We start from the raw sequence: 17,445 nt of genomic DNA on the forward strand, positions 1-17,445 counted from the left end.
GTGATATCATTACATACCTGTTGATGTCACCTAATCATGGAAACGGGTAGTGGTGTAATAAATTTTAGTGTGAAAAAATACAAAGTTAATTTATTTAGCGATTATGCCATGATTTTGACTTCCGCATTCAAGTTGCCGCGCTACCACTCAAGACCGGAATTATGCGGTTTAGAGCCATCAAAATATGAAATATGTTCACGTCCTCTAATAAAGACCCTGCACACTGCCTTCACTCCGCGTGAGGATTGCAGGGAGTGAGAGGGAGCTACGCCATTGAGCCTTAAAAATTCCGAGCATCCCGCTAGAAAAAGGAGGAAATAAGCCCAGAGTCGCCTAGTCGTACATTTGAGAATCTTCATATTACGCAATCGGGTTTTTTATTACTTCCACTGCCGGACAGTTTTCACGCACGCACGGTCAGAACAAGGGAAATATCGCTTGTGTGGGTATTTTATCCCGCCCTGTGTAACCCAGTTCGCACTCACGAGCGCCGGAAAGGAATTTGAGCCGAAGTCGGTAATTAAGGGAGTGTCATCGGCACGCAAAAATCAAAGACAATTAAATGCAAGAGTGTTTGCTCTCCAAAATAAATCAATGTATCATAAAAAGTAATTATTATTGAACTTTGCATAGGTCTACAGGTCTTTTTATCTGAATAAAAGGCTCGTTTTAAACATCCGCTACATCCTACGTTCCGAGGATGAGTATAGTCAGCCAGCGATTATATTTCCCCACCATTGTTTACACAGCCTGAGATGCTATAAAGGGATAAAGCTAAAATCTTGATCAAAATCAAAATTATATTTTGTGTAACTCCATGTCCCATTGTCCTGGTCCATTCAAATGAACTAGTTATTTCCGAGCCAAAATTTCCTTCTAAAGGTGCCTCTGTTTAAAATATTTCAGTTTGCATGCGAAAAACACGAAAGATTAAATGAAAATTCTCATATAATTTTTTAGTGAATCTAAGCCTCTCACAGAAATTCCTTCGCACATTTCCAACTAAGAAAATATTGCGATTCCGCTACTTAAAAATCTAATCCCTTGGTCATCCTCGGAATAGAACTCTCCCTTGAATCAATCAGGACGAGTTCGAAAAGTCTCAAAACTAGACCATCACCATTAAAACCCATCATAATGTTTGATACAACTGAGGTGACGTTGGGATGCAATGAGTCAAGGACTCGAGTTTCATTCAAATGAGTCCGAGTGTGAATTTAAATGCGACTCATGAAGCGAATCAACACGAGTGAAACCAATCTTCGTGGTCTACTGTCCTTCGTAAGCATTCAACCATATACAAGCGATGATTCCATAAGCATACTTAATACCCTGCTATTATTTGCTCACATTGAGACATTGCAAGTAAATCAAGTCTAAATTGCTCAGTCCATTCATTCAATTCAAGTCGACGTCCTCCCGCGTCCCGCGTGTAGGTACCGATTCGACATTCATGCCATGCTTTCACCCTCGTTTTCTCTCTCTCCCTTTCTCTCTCTCCCTTTCTCTCTCTCTCTCTCTCTCCCCTTGACGTCATCTGTCCAATCCAAGCAAGCATTCACCCCATCACGGGGGCCAGTCGCAGTTAATTTCATCCCAGGGTCATCCGTCATCCATTCATTCCTACCTCGTCTTCTTCCCGGCTCTCCCTGATCGAGAAAACTCCCATTGCTTTCCAATCGGACAAGCCAATACTTTCTCCGGGGAATCCAGGCATCGAAAAACGTGGCGGCAAACGCACTCTCGTGAGATATATTCAAAATTTCCTTCCACAGACCAAAGCTTCCAATTTAGAGCATTACGTAGAATGCTCCTCCAACGGGCACACGAAGACACAAACGTCCATGTTCGTCCACAATCCCGAGGCAGGAAAAGATACATAACCCTTCAAGAAATGTATCCGTTTTGTTAAATCTAATGCAAATAACATACAATTGTCGTCAAATGAAATACGAGGGTCATCCGGAAAGTAGTACCCGTTCGTGCCGCATGAAGTGCTGACGACGCGAGTAGCCGCTGGACGAGGTCAGATAGCTTCAGTCTGCCTTCTCTGAGCCAAGTTGCGTGACGCTAGCATTGCCTGTGTTGTTTCTGTGATTGTTTACAATGTTTAAAAAAATTGAGAACGCCGCCAGTTGTGAAGTGAGGGCAGTGATTAAATTCCTCAATGCAAGAAACGTTCGCCCATGTGATATTCATCGCCAATTAAAGGAGGTGTATGGAGACAATGTAATGGACAAGTCGTCTGTTCGGCGGTGGTGTCGCAACTTCAACATGGGGAGGGGGAACACACACGACGATAAGCGTTCGAGGAGACCGTCTGTCATTACAGACCAACTGGTGAGCTCAGTTGACGAATTCGTGAGGAACGATCGGCGCGTCACAATTGATGACATCTGTGAGCATTTTCCCAATGTTTCTCGAACAATTGTTCATGAAATTGTTAAACACCATCTGCATTATGCAAAAATTTGTGCAAGATGGGTCCCTCGCGTATCTCAATGAGCTGGCGGCGAAGGACTATGCAGCAGGAATACAGAAACTTGTCACACGTTATGACAAATGCCTTAATTTGCTTGGAGATTATGTTGAGAAGTAGTTTAAAGTATCCTCTTTCAAATAAAATTTTTTATGTTTGTTAATATTTACTTTTGTGTCTTTATTTCACGAACGGGTACTACTTTCCGGATGACCCTCGTAGCTACGCCCTTTATTTTGTGTATCCCCGAATTCACTCATGCAATATTATCTCTATCAAAAATGTTGGGGGCGTACAGTCACCTTTGTAACCCTGGTTTTCGTTCAAAATCAGTTAACCTGATGATCTATTTACTGTAATGTCACATTCACGTGTCATTCAGTTGTGCTAGCCTATGGCACAAATTAAGACGGTCATCAACGGAAGGCCCTAGTACGTCAGCTAGATATCTTTTAACCCAATTACTGCAGATAAAACTAACCATCAACGTTCGATTGAGTTCCTCGGTTAGGAGATGTATAGCATAAATTAAACTGCTATTCCTAAAACCACTGCCAACCCTTGCCCTTATTCATAATATTCCCTCCAGTAACACTCCGATACCTAACCTGATCATGGATCCTTTAGAGGGAGTGAGGAGAGCTGGAGACCGAGTCTATGAAAACTGAACATGAATTCATAATTAATAGAAAGGCAAAGTATCATTAATTGGCTAAAGACATTAGAGCTCGGAATCTTTTCCTACCAATTCACCACATCGTAAGGTCATCCATAAACTGGATAAGACCCCAAAATTGGGATTGTTGTTTTTGTAATTCATTTAATTAAAATAATGAGAGCAGGATTCCAATGCATTTACGCTGCCATGACATTAAGAGCTACGAGTATTGCAGTCATAGTCTGAGTACCTAACTAAGTCAAACTCAATCCATATGTAGTCAAACTCAATCCATATGAATAGTTAGCGAATACCCTGCATTATTTAAAAAAGATGTCAAAATTGCTTTGAACTATGATTTAATGATGAAATGTGTAAGCAATTAGAATAAATTGCGCATTAATAGTGAGACGAAATATTGCTTGGCCAAAATAATGGGTATTTGATAAAATCTATATGTATATTTTACCGAAAATTATTATACATCCAGCTTCAAGTGAAATAAAATATTGGATATCCAAAGTTGTCTGAAACTTTAATTTCTATGATGACATAGACTCTGAAATGTAGAAATAAAAAAAATCGCGTAAGAGTCAATGTTCCCACTGGAATAGCCTAATTTACAAAAAAAGAAAGCAATCAATTGGTTTCGATTCAAATTAAATCGTATCAACCGTAGCTAGATGTCTTTTCTTCTTCTTCTAGTATCCTGAAATGTTAAGTGTCCTTGCCTAGCTACCAAGCGATGGACCAATAATGTACATGAATGTGTAAAACCTGAGAGAAAACGATAATTTCCTGTTAATGCCATGCTGAAATGAAGTAAAAACCATCGCTGAAATAAAGGAGAACTCATGCTACAGTTGTTAATTCATTATCATTTTGTGGAAACTAAGATTGTCGTATCCCTGGCATAACTTTTTTCTTGACAAAATTGCTGTTGGATAATTTATTTTTTTATAAACAGAGAGTATGGGAACATGTTAATTCCAGATTTGTAGCATATTTGGCAGGTCTTTCGTATCAAAATGAAGATTTGGGTGTCATTAAATCCTGGATTATTTGAATATCCAATACTCTCAATCAATCAGGGCGGACATACTGCAGACACGATGGGGCCGGTATTATCCCAACGAGCCGTATACCAGGTGAGAGAGAAAGAACTGAATAAACAACTTCATGTTGTTTTAGGCAATAATTTTTAAGCTGATTATTGTTGAATACAAACATACCATTGAGTTAAGTGACACATTCAACTTTGAAAGTTTAAATTATTATACCTATTTGATATCAATGAAATCGTTAAGTTGTCTATTATTGCGTTTTTGCAATTTCTCATGTATTAAATTATTCTGCTATGTATACACATATGTATTTAAATGACGACAAGCATATCCTAAAAAACCTATCCTCAAACTTATTATAAGCATTGAGGCTGAAAGTAGTGATGATACCTTACCTTGCATAAGTACAGCTTAAAATAATGATCCACTCATCGTTAAAATCACTTTATTTTTCTTGTCAAATTCACCGTGGGTTTCTCGAGCCTTCAACAATTGGACAAAAGTTGACTTAGAAGTATTTTGGCAGGTTTGAATGATTTTTCGGAAACATGGAAGAGTGGAAAATAGATGTAATTAAATCTTGAGCTATTGAATATGAGGGAATGAAATTTGGTCCCAGGTAAAAACCTAAAAATCTATCATGCCACGTCTAACAGTCGCATAAATTAACTCGACATCACAGGATGACCAGTGAAGCGTTGAAACTTTGTCTCCATTCACGAGTGCATTTACGAATACGCAACAATTTCCGGAAATATGGTCTGAACAGAGTCTAAGGATTACTAATAGAATTGTGCCGTATTAATCTCATAATTATCTGAGCTTAAGTTTCAATTTAGTAGCCCTCAACATTTTCTGTTTAATTCAAAAGGTTGGCTAGTTAGTTAAATCTTAGCTGAATATGGAAAATTTGAATCATTCTGCGTAGTAATCAACAGCAATACGCAGAATGAAAGTACCAAAACTGCAGTCTAACTAACAAGGAATCCCTTCGGATAAAAAAGGCAAAATCTAATTACATTAAAGACTCGAATGAGAAGCTGCTCATAGAATCGAAGGCATTGAGAACAGGCGGAAATATTCGTTTTCAGTGTGGAATTGTATGGGTCAGAGGCATGGATCATTCTCGGAAAAGTAGACAAGAAGAGAATAGAAGCCTTCGGAACTACGTGCTGGAGGCGAACGCTTGAAGACTTAATGGACAGATAAAGGAAGAAATGAGAACGTGCGGAGATGAATGGAAAAGCAAAAGATTATATTGAGTAGCTGAAAGAAAAGACGATCCAAATGGATTGGACAAACGTCGAGACCATAGGAATATGTAAAGAATGTGATGGAACTGGAAATAGAAGCAAAGATCCCTCGAGGAAGGCCAAGGGACTAATACGTACACCGGCCAATAAAAGAGGAGGGGCTGGAGACGAGAGCTGGAAGAAAGAGCTGAAGGGGAGAGGCAGGGCATAGTGGATGTGATAGGGAAGAATGGATGGTTGTAGCCAACCAATCTTCGGATTGTAAATCTAAATGGACGAGTTAAAAAAGCTACAAAACCCGGCGGTTTTTTTAAAATAGCCGAGCCGGACACTGGACTATAGAAGAAATAAATATGATTTTTAACAGTGATGAATAATTAAGTTAATTTAAGCCGGTAGTCTTCAAAACAAATAGATTTGGCTGGCACACGACGTTTCTTCGCAATGCCTTTCGAATTATGAAGTGTACTTATATATTGGATTGTCTCTTTTTCGATAGAGGCAACGTTCTTTTAGTGAGGTTTGTTTTACAGCAATTTTTCAGAACAATTTGTTGAATGCAATTTTTTGAGGAAGTCAGAATACGAAAATAAATGTATTAATTAAAGGAAACCTAATTAGCTATGTACTTGAGAATCTTAGTTGTAATAAATTATAATATTAGATTTGGAACTAAATATTAAACTGTAAATAATTATACCCGGAATTTCTGAAAAATCAAGAACACCAAGATGGAGACCAAATGATTTCATTGTCACGAATATTACCGTATCACCCTTACCCTTACCATTAAATTGATATTTTATTAACCATCGAATAGATATATTACCCTATATTAACTATGTCGACGAATTTGCATACTTTTATGAGGGAACAACCAGGGGAAAAATGTCCATCCATGAGGTTGCGCACGCTGAGATGAGACGACTCTCGATAGTAAATAGTTTCCTCTTAGGGGGTGATGCACCCACCGAAAACCTGAAATGTTTAACATCCACGTGTCTCCAGTAGGCAGTCCAGTCTGATGACTGTTCTCTGCCGCTCCTGAGTTATTGCTGACATCATGGGATCTGCCAAACATAGCTCTTACCTCCTTAAAACGGTTTTTTAACAGTTTTCTTTATATAAAACGTGCCGATACTATTTTCAGAAACGCACAACATAGTTATATATACTTCCTCATTTGTTTTCTTCTCCGTCCATTTCACCTTCTCCATTCTTCTCCACACCCGCATTTCAAAAGCCTCCAGTCTACGCCTATCCTCCTGCTTCAATGACCACGTTTCCGCGCCGTACATAACCACCCTCCATATCAAAGTTTTCGCGAGTATTTTCTCACATCCTTACTCAACGTCCCTGTCACAAACTCCCTCCTCCTTGTGAAAGCCTCTTTGCCTAGCGCAATTCGTCCTTACGTCCCTACTACTTTGACCGCGTTGGTCCAAAACACTACCGAGATACGTAAACTGTTCTACCCGTTCTAGTTTTTGCCCTCCTATTTTAATGTTTAGCTTAGCCATTTTCTTTCTAGAGAATCGCATAACCTTTGTCTTATTAATATTGATTCTCATCCCATACATGCCGCATAGAATTCCCAATTCACTCAGCAATGTTTGCAACCCCTTGGCTGACTGACAAACTAAAGCTTGGTCATCAGCAAACCTAACTGATTTTACGAATTCTCCGCCCACTTTAATTTCTATCTCCAGTTCTTCCCATGCCTCCTTAACCAGTTCCTCTACATTCAGGTTGAGCAGTAACGGTGATAATGGGCAACCCTGTCTTACACCTCTTCCTAACACTGCCCATCCGGAAGCACCGTTCCCCACCCGCACCTGAGCAGTCTGAGACATGTACAGGTTGCGGATTAGCGTCCTTTCCCTCCAATCTATTTCTTTTTTCTGCAATATACTCATTAGTTTTTCCCAATTCACTCTATCAAACGCTTTTTCAAAATCTACGAAACAGGCAAATGCGTCCTGATTGTATTCTATATTCCTCTCGATTAATAATCTCATTACTGCAATGGCATCACGCGTACCTCTCCCCTTCCGAAACCCAAACTGATCATCCCCTAAGCAATCATTTGCCCTGCTTTCCATCCTTTTCTTGATGATCCTGAGAACGACTTTAGCTTCGTGGGATATCAAACCTATTGTCCTGTAGTCCTCACAAGATGTAGCCTTTACCTTTTTCGGAATAGGAACTAACACTGGTCTCACAAAGTCTTCCAGCCAGATTCCTTCCTCATAGACTCTACGAATCAGCCCATATAGTCATCTTCCCACATTTTCCTAAACGTTTTAGTAGTTCCAAAGGTATATTGTCCACCCTCACGCCCTTATTTAATTACATCACCCATGCAGCCCATGCATCCACTTTCTACCTCACCGTCGAGTATGCCTGGACCTAAGCTATCTTCATCCTCGTCATGTTCTCTTTTTATATCTAAGCTTGTGGACCTAAGTTCTTCATTATACAGTTCTTCTATATATTCATTCCATCTTTCTTGGATATTTTCTATTTCAACTATTATCTTATCCGACTTATGTCTGTTATCACAGATCTTCCTTTCTTCCTTCCTGTTGGTGCCTTACTATAGAGCGCCCTAATTTCACCCTTCCTCTGCAAACTTTTCATCTCCTCGAACTGTCTTCCACCATGCTACTTTTGCTTTATTTGTTACCTGCCTCAATTTATTGTTTAGCTCTTTGTACTTGCTTTTGCGTAAATCTGTGTTTACATTCCTCCATTTTCTCCTCTTATACATCTTACTAATCGTCTCAACCGGGACCCAAGATAACCTTGCCCTTTTTTCAATAATCGCTCCTATAGTATCGTTTGTGGCTTTTGATATCCCTATTTTGAAAACTTTCCATTTTTCCTCGATAGTACTCAGCTCTTTTCCCACATTCATAATTTACTCTAGAGCCTGCTGATACTCCTCCCTTCTCAATCCACATAATGCTTCCACATTCCATTTGCTAACCCACCACCCCTACCTTATCCTTCTGGACGCAACACTTCATAATAACTAAAATGTTGTCGAAGTCTGCATTCGCACCCGGGAAAAAATTATGCAAATGGATTACTCTGTTCCTAAACATATGCCTCACCATGACCTAATTTAAGTGATACCTTTCTGAGTCACCTGGCCTTTTCCGCGTGTACCTACACTTTTTGTGGTGTCTAAACCAAGGGTTGGTGATGACTAACCCCTGTCTCCTGCAAAACTCAACTGCTTTCTTCCCGCGGTCATTTTTCGTGCCTAAACCGTAGTCCCCAACCTAATCACCATCTCTACCTTCGCCTAACATCACATTTCAATCCCCCTTCACTTTCAAAAGTTCCCCTGCAGAAACGCACGCGGTTATGTCCTCTAATAGAACGTAATCTAATTGATTGTCACTTAATCGGCTTTTTCCCCATTATGATTGCATGATGGCATGTACATATACCTGAATAATGAACAATTTCATCGGTTCTGCTTTTACCTTTTCTATTAATATTCTATTCCTTACTTGCTCTATGTTTAATACCCGTCTTTCTACCTTTTTATTCCTGATAATGGCAACCCTCGTTTGCTGTCGTCCCCTCCGCTACCTACTAATCCATTACACATACTACAATAGCCGCCGCTATCCTTCCATCTCGCCTAGCATGGATCTAAATTATCTATATTTCCTCTTCCCCTCTAACTCTTAAATTCCCTAATTTTCCTGTCCTCATTATTTTCCAAATAATCCAAGTTCCTTTACTAGCTTATTCGGTCTTCGTCTTCTGCATCTTCTGTTCTGTCGCGGTCGGTTTTTATATCTATATCCATGTGATGGAATACACACAAATATATATATATATATATATATATATATATATATATATATATATATATATATATATATATATATATTTATTTATTTATTTATTTATGTATTTATTTATTTATTTACTTATTTATTTATTTATATATCCACACATGACATTCCTTCCTTCTCCTCCTAGAGAAAAGCTACTTGACCAACAAAAATTAGTCTGCACATTTCTCGGAATAACCACCATATGCCTGCGCTAGGGCAACGATTTTCCTGCGTAGTATCAGGTATTCTTTTATCGGTAAAACACGTAACGCCTGAGTGTTCTTAGAATATATCTGTGGTGCCGACGCCTTGCTGTTGCTGTTCTCAAATAGTGAGTGATTTGTGAAGATGGAAAATATTAACATTTGAGTAGTGATTAAATACTTAAAGGTACATACGTAAAGAAAGTCATAAACGCAAAGGAAATACATACTACTCTTCTCTGTTCTGAGTCTGCTCTTCTTCATATTCCAATATTGCCAAGTCTCCTTCATGTAATTCTCCTCTTCTTTTTTGTTTGAAACCTACTTCCAACCACCTTTCGAACTAACCTGGCATCCCATCCTTTCCCCACCTCTACTGGGTACGTCTTTTATATGTGTTCCTATCTCTTTTCCTTACATCTATTTCCATGTGAATTAAAATAAATATATATATATATATGTGTATACACACACATATATATATATATATATATATATATATATATATATATATATATATATATATATATAATATTATATGGAGCGTAGCTATGTACGGTGCGGAATCGTGGTCATTGAAGCAGGAGGATAGACGTAGATTGGAGGCTTTTGAAATGTGGGTGTGAAGAAGAATGGAGAACGTGAAATAGACCGAGAAGAAAACAAATGAGGAAGTACTTGGTATGGTGGGCGAAGAAAGGGGATGTTGGGAGATACCCTATGGAAAAGTTTGGGAAACCGTGGGAGGAAGAGGCTATTCTCCTACTAGATGGGCTCAATCGTAGTATTTATGAGGAAGGAATCTGGCCGGAAGACTTTGTGAGATCAGTTTTAGTTCCTATTCCGAAAAAGGTAAAGGCTACATCATGTGAGGACTACAGGACAATAGGTTTGATATCCCACGAAGCTAAAGTCGTTCTCAGGATCATCAAGAAAAGGATGGAAAGCAGGGCAAATGATTACTTAGGGGATGATCAGTTTGGGTTTCGGAAGGGGAGAGGTACGCGTGATGCCATTGCAGTAATGAGATTATTAATCGAGGAATATAGGACGCAACCAGGAGGTATTTGCCTGTTTCGTAGATTTCGAATAAGCTTTAGATAGAGTGAACTGGGAAAAACCAATGAGTACATTGCAGTAAATAGGAATAGATTGGAGGGAAAGGACGCTAATCCGCAACCTGTACATGTCTCAGACTGCTCAGGTGCGAGTGGGAAATGGGGAGTCCGGATGGGCAGTGTTAGGAAGAGGTGTAAGGCAGGGTTGCCCATTATCACCGTTGCTGTTCAACCTGTATGCAGAGGAAATGATTAAAGAGGCAAAGGAAGAACTGGAGGCAGGAATGAAAGTGGGCGGGGAATTCGTAAAACCAGTTAGGTTTGCTGATGACCAAGCTTTAGTTTGTCAGTCAGCCAAGGGGTTGCAAGCATTGCTGAGTGAATTGGGAATTCTATGCGGCATGTATGGGATGAGAATCAATATTAATAAGACAAAGGTTATGCGATTCTCTAGAAAGAAAATGGCTAAGCTAAACATTAAAATAGGAGGGCAAAAACTAGAACAGGTAGAACAGTTTACGTATCTCGGTAGTGTTTTGGACCAACATGGTCAAAGAAGTAGGGACGTAAGGAGAAGAATTGCGCTAGGCAAAGAGGCTTTCACAAGGAGGAGGGAGTTTGTGACAGGGACGTTGAGTAAGGATGTTAATAAAAGACTCGTAAGAACTTTGATATGGAGGGTGGTTATGTACGGCGCGGAAACGTGGTCATTGAAGCAGGAGGATAGACGTAGACTGGAGGCTTTTGAAATGCGGGTGTGGAGAAGAATGGAGAACGTGAAATGGCCAGAGAAGAAAACAAATGAGAAAGCACTTGGTATGGTGGGCGAAGAGAGGGGTTTGCTGGGAGAAATCCTATGGATGGAGGAAAAGTGGATGAAGGGGGTATTGACCGGCAGTGGGATGTTGAAGACGGTGATAGATGGGAGAATGTTAGGCAAACGAGGAAAGGGAAGGAACAGGTTAGGGATGTTGGACGGGATTGAGGGAGGAAGAAAGTACTCAGAGATGAAGAGGGGCCTGATGTAGAGTAGGATGCTGGATTTTGTGTTTTGTTAGGGGTCACGAAATGTTTTATTTAGTAGCTTTGTCCATCCAAAAACCTACCTTAACGTATTGTATGTATGAGCGTGTGTGTATATATATATATATATATATATATATATATATATATATATATATATATATATATTTATATATATACACACTCGTATGTATACATATTCACTAAATAAAGTCATCTTCACAGCTTCAATATGTTATATTCGATACGCAGAGCTGGTTAGAGCCTACCTTTATCCCAACAGAATATATACGAAACAACTGTCGTCTTTTTGATATGTTAGAATTCCGTTTTAAATCAAATAAATAATATTTATATACAATCAACGCCACAAGTGAACGAATGCCTTTCAGATGGATTATTATTTTTCAAAGCAGGATGGTCAAGAAAGAAATACGAGTGCACTACAAGTAGTGCAGTCCCGTTTATACAAGGAGTACCAGTAACACAGTTTGTAAGTGCTAGAATAGGCTGCGGTTTTATTGCATACAAATACTTAACGTGTCTATTGTTTAATTAATTGTATGAACTAAAAGATGCTGAGTTGTATAATGAAATTGTATGTGTTGGATGCATTTGGTAGTATTTCATTGTAAAGAAAAAATTCATATTTGTTTTGAAATACGCCAGCTACATATCCTGTGCCACAGAATCCAGAAAACTAAATTTTTGTTGACACCTACGACTCAGAGATTGTTTAACTTACATATATGACACTATCTAATTTTCTATGCCTTGCGACTGGAAGTAGACGCATTTTTTATCAGAGTGTAGATAGATAGATAGATAGTGGTCTTTATTTGGGCGAAATTGAGACCAAATGGTCCCTTCTTCCATTTAACCCATCGTCATATACATATTATATTAGCCATTTAAACTTACAGTTACATTCAAATCTAAACATAAACACATAGAGATAGACATAAATTCATTAATCCAAATTTGCACATCGAAAAGAAAAAAGTATATACATATATATAGACACACACATACACATACATACACATACACACACATATTTACCTATATGCATACACATACATACACATATACATACATATCCACACACACATACATATACACACATAAAACATACATACATGCATTCATACACATGCATAAATACATACATAAGTACGCACATACACACCCATACATACATACATATAAATATATAAATTAAGAATACTCCTTCAAATACTCAAATTAAATGACAGTGAAGATAGAGTACAATAAAATGAGGAAAGTCTAAGCAAAGAATGAGGTTTGTGGGAAAAGCTAGGGAGAGCGTGGCATTGCTCAACTAAGAGTGTACGGAGGACGAATGCTGAAACGAATGAATCTTGAGGTTTTCCGTCGATTTCTGCCTAAAGAAGTGCTTATTTTCTCCCACAGGATGGGAGAAGGAATTACTTGGCACCGACTCCCCGACGCATATTACCATTCGTTTCCGGAGATAATTTCGACCCGAGGGCATCGCTCCCTTACCTTCGCAATGCTACTAATTGGCAGCAGCTCCGCTGTTTATTTTTCGCACTGTGAACGTGAAGTAACAGCAAAAACTGCATCCATCCTTTGCGCTCTAAGCTTGATCAACTCTAATCTTAGCTTTCGTTAATGGCGAAATAAGTTGACCAAAAACCATGAGATGTTTTTCGCGTGATTCATGAACTAACACCTCGTAAAGTTTAATGACTTGAGAATAAAATGTAAACAGTTATTTCCTACCTGTTTCAATAGCAAAAGACTGTGTTCCTGCTGTAAATCCTGACGCTTCAAAGGAAACCATGGCGTTACATATCATTATAAGACTTTGGGAGTCATATCCAGTAACATATCCTTCCTTTCAAAATAGCACTCTTCTCTGCGAAATAAATGGTAATGTTAAACACTAGCTTTGGACAGTTTTATTTCTAACGATTGGTAAACGAATCTTTTGTAGAGTATTGCTGGACATAAATTAAACATATGAGTCATATTCATAACCTCTCACTAAGCAATCTACAAATAATATCGAAACATTTGTTGATTGTTAATCAATAAAAGGAGAATTTCAAAAGAACACCCAACAGTAAAAAATTAAAAAATATTCAGAATGCATCGCAGGTGATCAACCCATTGATATTTTTACGTGCTGTATATCCTAGGAAAACCTAACGCCTAAACACGGCGATGAATATTTTCTGATAATATTTCCGAGCAAAAATATGTTTAACAGGCTATTACATAATATAATTTTAACAAAATTTAACCAACGAGCCATGGCCTCATTGAAAGTTTTCTAGTAATATAAAGTTTGTGGCAGCTAACTCACGTCAATCATGGTTTTCAAACTGGAAATATAGGATACGGAATGGATTTTGATGCTCTGGAGAGCTGTGAATCGTTCTGTTTACTCGATTTTAAACAATTACCAAGTTGTAATCCTAAGTACGTTCAGGCGAGATAAAGAGATGAAGGGAGGTGAATATTGAATTGAATTTTTTTTAAATTTAACGCCTGATGTTATCAATTATCTACGCGAAAATACTGCAAGATAAATTTCATCGATATAAATATAGTACATCAGCCATTCATTATTGTGCCAACACATCTGACATAATTCTCGAGTTATCCATTCGTTTGTACGCGCTGACTCCATATTTTTTTGATTCATGAAATGAAATCGACGAATATATTTATATATATATATATATATATAAAATATATATATATAATGGCACTAATGATAAGATCACTGCGAGGTAGATATCATTGAGAACAGGAAACTTTTCCATTGGTGGGGCGGAAATTATTCTAGCATAATGGAAGAAGAGCAAATCGAGAGGCCGGCGAAAAATGACACCACACACAGATGAAAACTGAATACACAAATTAAATGTACCTTCAGATAATATTAAAATAAGATATAGAATCATCGTAAAGCTACATAAAATGTGAGAAGCCAACATGTTTAAAGGCAAACCACACGTGGCTCGTGCACGTCCCACAAATTGCCCATTAGTTTCAGCTAAACTCATATAATTGACCCATGCGCAACAGATAAGGTGAACTCCTTCTCTGACGACTTTTGAGACACGATTAGATGTTTTTAATGACAGGCATTCATTGAAAACATTGTTTATCACGAAACTTCTTTACGCGGGACAATCTGGGTTAACACTATCCACAATTCATTTTACATATCCATCTGAAATATTTATTGCACGTCTGCTGGAGGGCTGACTTCTAATAGCGCAGTTACTGTCGCATTTGACTCAAAGAAACTAGAGCATTTTCAACACACGCCCCACATTAGTGCAAGCGGCCGAAAGTAGGTCCCACGCCCAAACATTGGGTGCGGGTGGGAGGGTGCCTCGCGTCTGGGGTGTACACAAGAGAGAATGGAAGCTCTCATTTGAGGCACAGAGAGGCGAAACTAGCGCGAGTACAACAACAATAAACTCGGTTCAACGCCCTTACTCAAGCAGAAGCAAAAAAATGCTGCGCCTTAAGGCCATATCATCTCTTGGGTTGGGACGAGTGCACTGCGGCTTTTTGATTATAGTGTCCCTTCTTCCCCGCGAGTAAATCAATTCACAATTCCGTGAATATGAGCATCACTAAGGATGGGCATTTAGACTGCATTACCATATGGTCGTACGGTATCACAAGTAATCCTAATTCAGGTACAAAATGGGGTATTTAGACTTGTAGCCTTACATAAATGCTATCAATATGTTATGTTGCTCAAAACCCTCAATTTGAAAAAATACCCGTCTCACAATCACGTCGTCCTGACGTGGCTACACCAACTCAGACTTCCGTCACAAATTTATGATGATGATCTAAGCTGCACCACGCCGTTGAGAATCATAATTTGAATATAAAATAGTTCATTTTTGATGAACAATCAGAACAATGACGGATACAACATTAATATAGATAAAGTACGGGAAAAATATATTTGCAGCACTGTCAAGACACAAGCATATATACAGTAGCTACCACACCCTCGCTTGGAGGATGAATCCCCCACCATTTTCACCAAGGAATGTTTGGCCAAAGTTTTTAACAATGAAACATTTCCTTGAAGAGTGCTACTGCTGATAAAATCCTACACATACTGAGAAACTCCTCATTTTCTCCTGAACATATACAGGCTCAGGGAAACACAGTCGCAACGTTCATGCAAAACTGATCTGATACAGTCCTTTTTATCGAGCAGATTGAACAAAAAGGTAGTGCAATGAATTTACGTGGAGTAGTTGTAGGTTTTCCATCGGTGGAAAAACAGATTTTTCTCTGTAACGCACCGCATGCCCATTGCTTGGAAAACATTTCTCTGACATCGACACGCGCATCTGAGAAATGATTGGTTACTTCCCTCCCAAATGCACATACGCCTGACTGGGAAAGTGGTCAGTACTCGTAGGAATGCTACGGCCCACGATATAACCCAGTACTCTTAAGGGAGAGTGGACGGCACGCGAAAATCCCAGTCGTAATGCACGAGAGATAGTGGGGGCAGTGGAGCGAGGAGGGGGGGCGACCGTGGCGGGGGAGGGGGGAGGCAGGGAGGGGTCGACAATCTCCGTCACGTGACTTGGTTCCATTCAAATCGGCAAAGGGACGTTTGGGATGCCTCACTCGCCATGGAGAGAGGATGCGGAAGAAGCAAAGGCTTACCCTCTGGCCAGCCCCGACATCTTGGCCGTCCAGGGGCGGGCGTGGGCCGTGGGACGGGGGGCGAGGGCGGCGCACGTGGCCACCCCTTCGAGGAAACGTCGATATCGGTCCCGCCCTCCAGGCAAGCAGCGCCGCCCCCCCTTCAGCGGCGACCTCGGAACCAAGGCCGCCCTCACCCGGGCACTCGGCGGAAGGATGGCACGCCCACCTCCCCGTTCGACCAAGGGCGTTGCGGCCCGCCTGCGGGCGGCCGCCCCGGGACTCCAGCGGCCGGCCCCCACGCGAGTACGCGGCCCCCCGACGGCGTCAGGCGGGGCGGGGCGGGGGGAAGGGGGGGAAGCGGCTCTCAGGGGTGGCTGGCGGAGGCCGGGCCGCTCGGTTCCTTGCGAGATGAGTTGGCGTCCCCGCCTCGCTCGCCTCTTCCTCCGCCGGAACGGTCGATGGCAACTGCCGACTCGAGGGCGAGAGTGTGTGCGCTTCTGTGGCGGCGGCGCTGGCGACGGAGCAGGGGGGCGGGAAGGGGAAGGGGGGCGGCGCAGGGCGGCGACGCAGCAGAGGCGCGAGCGGAGGGAGGGAGGGAGGGGGGCGGGAGAGGGAAAAGGGATAGGAATATATTATAGGTATGGAATTTGGACGGTGGGAGTGGGCTGTGGGTTAGGGGAGGAGGGTTTTTTTTCGTAAAAACCGGAATTGGGGAACGGGAGCGCGTGTGTGTAGTGGTGTAGCGGGTGGGGCGGGCGGGCCGGGTGGGGGTGGGAAGAGCTAATACGCGCGGGTAAGGTGAATGAGGAACGCGGGGGAGACCGATGCCTCCCACTGGAACGTGGAGCAGTACTACAGGGGCGTGGGAACGGGTGGTGAGGGAGGGAGCCTATGAGCAAAAAGTAATTGTAAATATTTCAAAGGAATACCCTCGTCCGGCGGTGAGATGGAAATTAAGTAGGTCGGAGACCCCCGAAATGGGGCCCGTAACCCCTTCGATCCCACCCTTGTACTCCGCCCCGCGAGGAAATTGAAGTAAGGCAAAAAAATGTACGAAAGGGGAGAGGACGCTCTCGGAAGGAGGAACCTCGCCGTTAATCGCCCGCCGAGTCCCTCGCTCGAGGAGGCCTCGGCGGTTGTTTGGGACTCGAGCGAGTCCGT

The 17,445-nt window shown here is 40.9% G+C and overlaps 1 long non-coding RNA gene across 1 annotated transcript in view; it reads right to left on the reverse strand.

Annotated features, from left to right (window-relative positions):
- LOC139698336 (uncharacterized) overlaps window positions 1-16,749 on the reverse strand; it is a 122,372-nt gene extending 105,623 nt beyond the window's left edge. Inside the window, exon 1 of the long non-coding RNA XR_011702892.1 lies at window positions 16,303-16,749. This is a non-coding gene — a long non-coding RNA (uncharacterized lncRNA). The remainder of the gene's footprint in view (window positions 1-16,302) is intronic.
- Window positions 16,750-17,445: the final 696 nt, after the last annotated feature.

Source organism: Hetaerina americana, unplaced genomic scaffold (genome assembly GCF_022747635.1).
Source record: "Hetaerina americana unplaced genomic scaffold, ioHetAmer1.1.p SCAF_82, whole genome shotgun sequence".
In the NCBI taxonomy this organism is placed as follows: domain Eukaryota; kingdom Metazoa; phylum Arthropoda; class Insecta; order Odonata; family Calopterygidae; genus Hetaerina; species Hetaerina americana.